Below are 6,517 nucleotides of genomic sequence, written 5' to 3'. Positions count from 1 at the left end.
TGGGATTTCTCTTTTGTCCACTCAAATACACTTGGCCCTTTCTCTTTTCCATATGGAAAATGGCAGCTGCATATTCTGCTTTTCTCGTCTGGCTCCCTGTCTGCTCATCTACAATGAGACAATTATATAATTAATTACGAATAATCATTTAAACCTGATATTACCAATATTTCAAAAATTCTTCATGTAAACTTAAGAGCACAGCTGTATGTTGAGTGTCAACTTTGCTTGGTTCATCTTACTGGGGGGGGGGGGGGCAGCTACATGGATGTCGGTGCAGTCCACAATAATTTTGCAGTTGAAGGCAGAATGAATTTATTATTGACTCAGAATGAAGCACAACTTCATGTCATACAATACATTGACTTTATTTGTAATTGTGTAAAAAAATATGAATATTGATTAGCAAGCAGGACCTGCAGGAACAGAGAATGGTGATGGATGGAGCTGGGAAGAGAGAAGAATAAAGAAAAACAGATCAACTTTATCGGATATGAAAAATTCAATTTCAAAACAAGTTGCCGCTCCTACAGTTTTCTAGTATGGAAAGAGGATTTCACATGACCAATGCAAAATATCACACTCAATACATGTGTGTCTCTGGGGGGTGCATTGTGCCTTTGATGTATATAAATAATACCATAACCAAATACTATTACATACAGTGGAAATCAGGTTGCCAGAACAGGTCAGTCCAGTGTGCATGTTCCTCAGGGTCTCAGCAGTTACAGGTGAGGTAAAGAAAATAAAAGAGAAAAAGGTCAGTAACAACACTTTAAAGTAACAACACTGAATAATTATCTCTTTTAATAATTTTCTCTCAGTAATCACTCAACTACTGTCTTTCCAACAAACAGATTGACTCACTCTCACTATCATCACAATGAAACACGTCCAGAAGAATGTCATGCAAAGCTGCCTGCCTTCCTTCCTTCGACTCTCCCTGAACTGCCTGATCTTTTAATGTTCAATGTTAACCATTTGTGCAGATAGCATTAAGTAGAAAATATGCTAATGTAGCGTTAGCCTGCCTCCCGCCCCCTTAGCACCTGGTGGAGGGGGCGATAGGCTACTCTTCAAATGTTTCACAAAATACTTACCATCATGACTACTCTTACTGTTTAACATTTTGGTTTACTTCATGTTAAGGCTAATACAAATGACAAGGCTAAGTAATGTAATGTAATGCTAACTAACATGCTCGCTACTAGCTAGGTAGCTAACTTGACTATGTTCCATGCAAAACATGTATATTACCTGATATGTTTGGTCCAACGACTCCTGGTCCTTTCATTAGACGGGAAGCGATAGAACGAGCAAGTGGTATGATCTCTTTTGTGATTACAACCTGGTACAAAGCACACAGGCATCTTGTAAAAGTGAATTTATTGGAGCAATCTCTTATATTTATTGGAGGGAATACATCAGTCTTCTTCTTCCTCTTTGCTTTGCGAGTCGTAACCAGTCTTGGAGCATTATCGCCTATGACATCACTTACGCGACCCAGAATGCATTTGGGATTTGTAGTCTTTCTAGTTGCGTATTTTTCATAGTCTTATATTTCAACAGTTTTACGACAAACTGTGACTTTTTTTACATGGAACTTTTCTCTCTCCATTGACTTCAATGTATAATTTTCCGCTTCCGGGGTCCCATGGAGGCTCCGGGAAGGGGAGGGACTTCGCCTGTTTTTCTCAGACGCGGAGGGATACTGATTTGTTGTGAAAAGTAACTTACAATTCTACCCGTGGTATACGCTCAGTATATCACGGCTAAGAACCAATCAGATTGCTTGATTTAACTTGTCCGTTTTATAAAACACAATATATTTTTGAGTGGGCTGTATCTGTCGAAAACTGCTAGCTACTGTCTGCTGTTTGCACCTCTTACGAAATTAACTATAAATGAACTATAGTATTACTATAGTATACTGTAAGAGTTGTATAGTGTCCTATAGTACGTTTGTAGTGTTCTGTAGTATTTTTCACCTGCTATCGTATTACTATAGTTTTTTCTGTGGTGCCATTTTATTAGCTATAGTATCCCTATAATATGTCAATAGTAAAACTATGTATCTGGATCTTTTTAGTATTCCTATATTATTTTAAATAGTATAACTATAGTATAATATATATATAGTGTTTCATAGTTGTTTTTTAAACACAATATAGAACAGTGGTTCTCAAACTTTTTTTTTTCAATAAAGCACCCCCTTTGACATTTTTCTTTAGCCAAGTACCCCCTGAGCAGCGCAAAAAAAATTGGTTCAGAACAGCGCTGCACCATCAGTGTCTGATTTATTAAAACAACAACCTTGTAACTGAGAAACACTTAAATGCTACATTTCAAATGTTTACAATCCATCACTAAATTCATGGCCAACCAATTTCAACATCATGCAATAACACTAAGACGACATTAGTTGCATTGAACTGATCTTTTTAATAAGTTGTACTTACAATTTAGTGAGAAACATGGGCTTGTGCTTCACTGAGGATCTTTGTCATTCTGACAGCGAGGCAACTGCAGTTATTACACTTATTACACGTTTTGAAATATGTGTAGCCTAACTCTGTTAATATAAAACCCACACTGCTCAAACGTTGTTACTTTTCCTAAAATTATTATATTTATTTATTTTGGGGCGTGGAGAATGAAGAGAAAAATATATATGAGCATTTTATGAGCATGGGATGTTGACCCCTCATGTAAACATAATGCTGCGCTATACTTTGCGGCCACACGCCGTTGCCAAGCAACGCTTATTGTTTAGTTCCTTTGATAAGCAGGCAGTCATATCATTAACTAAAACTAGCTAGATCTGATAGATTTGGACATAAACACGAGTGAAGTCTACCCGGACGCGAGAGAGGGATCAGAGATCAGATCAGCTGCTGCTGACGGAGAACACGCAGCTCTGCATGATCACAGCTCCGCCGCTGTGACGGACCGTTGAGCGGAGAGAGAGAGAGGAAAATAGAGCACCCCGTTTATTGTTCCCATTTTATTATCCAGAATAACTGTAAACTTTCGAAGAAAGTAGTTAATCTACTATTAGTATTTTAAATGCAAATGTTACGGGTTAACATAAAATACATCTCACATACCCCCTGCAGTACTCCAACGTACCCCTAGGGGTACCCCCATTTGAGAACCACTGCTAGAACACTCCTAGTAATATCATGATATTGTCATAGTGAATGCATATTATTACTATAGTGTTTGTAAAAGTACTACTATAGTTTTTTTTTTGGTGTTTCCGTATTAAGACTATATTATTTTAAATAGTATAACTATAGTATAATATATATAGTGTTTCATAGTTGTTTTTTGAACACACTATAGAACACTCCTATAGTAATACCATGATATTGTCATAGTGAATGCATATTATTATATAGTGTTTGTAAAAGCATTACAATCCTAGAATTAATTAATTACATAAATAACAACGTATTAAGCTTATTATGGAGTCAGATTTGGGACCCACTCAATATATGTTTCTCACACTTTGGGGCGGAGCCGCTGGACTTTGATTGACAGCTGCCAGGAAGCCCAGAGTGGCCAGGTTTGATAAATGCCTGAACTATCAATTAATTTGATATAAAAAAATGACACATTAATTCTAGGAGTGTAATGCTTTTACAAACACTATAGTAATAATATGCATTCATTGTGACATTATCATACTATTACTATAGGAGTGTTCTATAGTGTGTTCAAAAAACAACTACTGTACAGAAACACATATTATACTCTAGTACAGGCAGTGGTTAATTTGAGCCGGATCCTGCCGGAACAGGATCCGGCACCTCTTCATTTTGGCCACCCTGTGTTCCGGCACCTATTTGGGCAGATCCGGTACCTCTCACAAAAAATAAAAATTAAAAATGGTTAAAATGAAATAAAATATGCAGATATTAATTTACAGAAAAAATCCCAAGAATTTCATGTCGTTTATTAAGATTAAGATTTGAAAGAGTCGGAGATCTGTGTTGACGCACTGAAAAGCTGGACCAACGGACAAACGTCTTTCACTTTTGAAATTCGCCACATGAGGAGCACGTCGCAGAGAGGAAGAAACGGTGATTCAATGCAAGCATGTCAAAAAGACAGTTACATTTACTGTCTTTCTTCAAAAAGAAGGAAGAGGTAATAGACACTTCAAAACGAGTCAGAAAAGCCTCCACAAGCAGCGACGAGGGCAGCTGCAGCGGTCATGTTGATGGTCAAAACCAGGAGGAGGTTAGCGCCGCAACAGCTAGCCAGCTAGCTAACCGACAGCTAGCCAAGCCCGGGCAGCGGGTCAGGTTCACCGCCAGCCGGAACAGGAGCCAGCTACCGTCAGCCAGGTGGACCACAAACAGCAAAGGGTGGGTACTCTGGCATCAACTAGCCCGGTACAACAGCCGGAGCAAGAGGCGAGCGGAACCGCGACATCAGCTGGCTTACAGCAGGAAGATTCAGTAGGAGAGGAGAGCGCATTGAGCGTAGAAGAGTGTGGGACGTCCAGCGACAGGTCAGTTTTTTCTAACTGTGGCCAAGAACTTGGAGGACCGTATGTTATCTCAAGGAGGCCGGATGCCAGATAAAACTGGATATAACAAGTTCATTGAGGAGTTGAAGGTGCTTTACGCACAATACTGGCCCGAGGACGCAGGTGCGCTGTATGGAGAGACTGAGGTCGAGTCACTGTGTCAGCGCTTCAACATTGCCAACCCGCGCGCAGTCATACGAGCCTACAGAACGTACAGAGACTCAGATGGTAAAGACACCCCCGATGAGCTGATGGAGTTACTTGTTGCTGTCAACAGCATTCCCATTGCAAGTGCTGAATGTGAGCGCGGATTTTCTCAAATGAACTTGATTTGCACTCCCAACCGTAGCTCTTTGCTCACATCTACCATGTCATCTTTACTCTTCCTAAATCTTGTTGGACCCCCCCTGGCTAAATTCAATCCAGTCCCGTACGTGAGGTTCTGGGTGGCCAAAGGACACAGAACTGCCACAGACACACGCAGTAAAAGCAGAAAAAAAGAGATAGAGGACAATCCGGACATGCTCGTGATGTGGGGTGTTTTAAACAACTAAATATGGTGAGCAAACATACTGTCTATTAATAGGCCGCCGTGCCAATCTTTGAATAGGCCTAATAAATATTTTTTTTACACGTTAAACCTGTTGAGAAATTAATTGCTGGCTGTATACTGAAGTCCCACCTGTGGTGATGTGGGCCTATGTTGTGCGTACTAGCCTAAAAAATTATAAATTATCGTCATAACATTTATACCATGGATACTATTTGAAATTGAGGCTTGTAAGTCCCACAGCGTTGCAAGTGGACATTTTCATGTTGTTTTCAGCACCTTTTCTGTATACGTTCCGGGACCTGTACGCGTCTCGTCATCCCTGAGCTGTCATATGTACTTTGCGTTCCGGCACCTTATGATTTACAAATTAAGCACTGAGTACAGGGGTACTCAAATACAAATCTTAAAGGTCCAACATTTATTTTTCAATAAGACAAAGGTCCGTTTATTACGGTCATTCAAACTTTTAAACAATTACAACAAGATTCTTAACACGAAGTTGCAAAAACAAAAATAATCTGTATGCAGCAGTTTTCATTGTTATTGTGTCTGTGCTCGATCCCTCAGGGTCGCAGCTTAAGAGCTGTTATTAATAAAGGCAGCTGCACCCTCTTTCACTCAGCATTCCCATTATTGCTTTATAAATGTCTTGCCCCCTTGTGTGTCCACTGAGGTTCGTTAGGCCCAACACATCTTCAAAAACTCCCCCTTTGCCTCATCATAAAAACTCACTAACACCAGCAACTGAGCATTGTCAGTGGACTCATCCACAGCTAAGGAAATGCACTGTGTTTTTTGGATTCCATCACAGAGCTGATTAATCAAATCACCAGCCAGTATTTATGTTCTTCTGGTTGCTGTGGAATCTGAGAGGGGGATTTGCTTGATTTGACCTGTTATTTCCTCTTTTAGTTTGCCTTCACACATGGTCTCCATCACTTCAGTCATGCATTATTTTATACTTCAGTTATGATCCAGTGGAAAGCCCTTACCTACTGGCCTAGTTCAATCAAAGTGGTTACTTTCTTTTGGCTGGGCAGTGTAGTTTTACACACCGTCTTATTTGACTTTCTCTGGACTTAAAACTGTTTTTTGGGGGCATACCCCCACAAACAAAAACATATATTTACACACGTAAGGTCATCATCTTAACAGTTGTGTATGCTCATCCGTGAGCAGAGCACCAAGTTGACATGTCTATTACAGCTGAATGCGGCGATTACCATCTTGTTCAGCAAAACGCCTCACAAACTTATTAAGATCCAAAGCTTTAGTGCGTTTTGATTCAGTGCTGAGTACAGCCAACCTGACAGTCTCTTCTCTGTCATTGTAGACCGCGCCTCATTCCTTCAGTACTTGGGTCCGAATGCTTCTCGTTTTGCGCCGTACCGTTCAAAAGAAATCAATCATATTTCCACGCTCGCGCC

The 6,517-nt window shown here is 40.0% G+C and overlaps 1 long non-coding RNA gene across 1 annotated transcript; it reads right to left on the bottom strand.

Annotated features, from left to right (window-relative positions):
• Positions 1-298: 298 nt before the first annotated feature.
• On the bottom strand, positions 299-1,688 carry LOC307013817. Its single transcript, XR_013801077.1, has 2 exons — positions 664-1,688; positions 299-447 (listed from the first exon to the last, which is right to left on the bottom strand). It is a non-coding gene; the product is annotated as an uncharacterized lncRNA (long non-coding RNA).
• Positions 1,689-6,517: the final 4,829 nt, after the last annotated feature.

The sequence above is a fragment of the Notothenia rossii genome (genome assembly GCF_949606895.1).
Source record: "Notothenia rossii genome assembly, chromosome: 7".
In the NCBI taxonomy this organism is placed as follows: Eukaryota; Metazoa; Chordata; class Actinopteri; order Perciformes; family Nototheniidae; genus Notothenia; species Notothenia rossii.
This window is presented reverse-complemented; position numbering and strand designations above follow the sequence as displayed.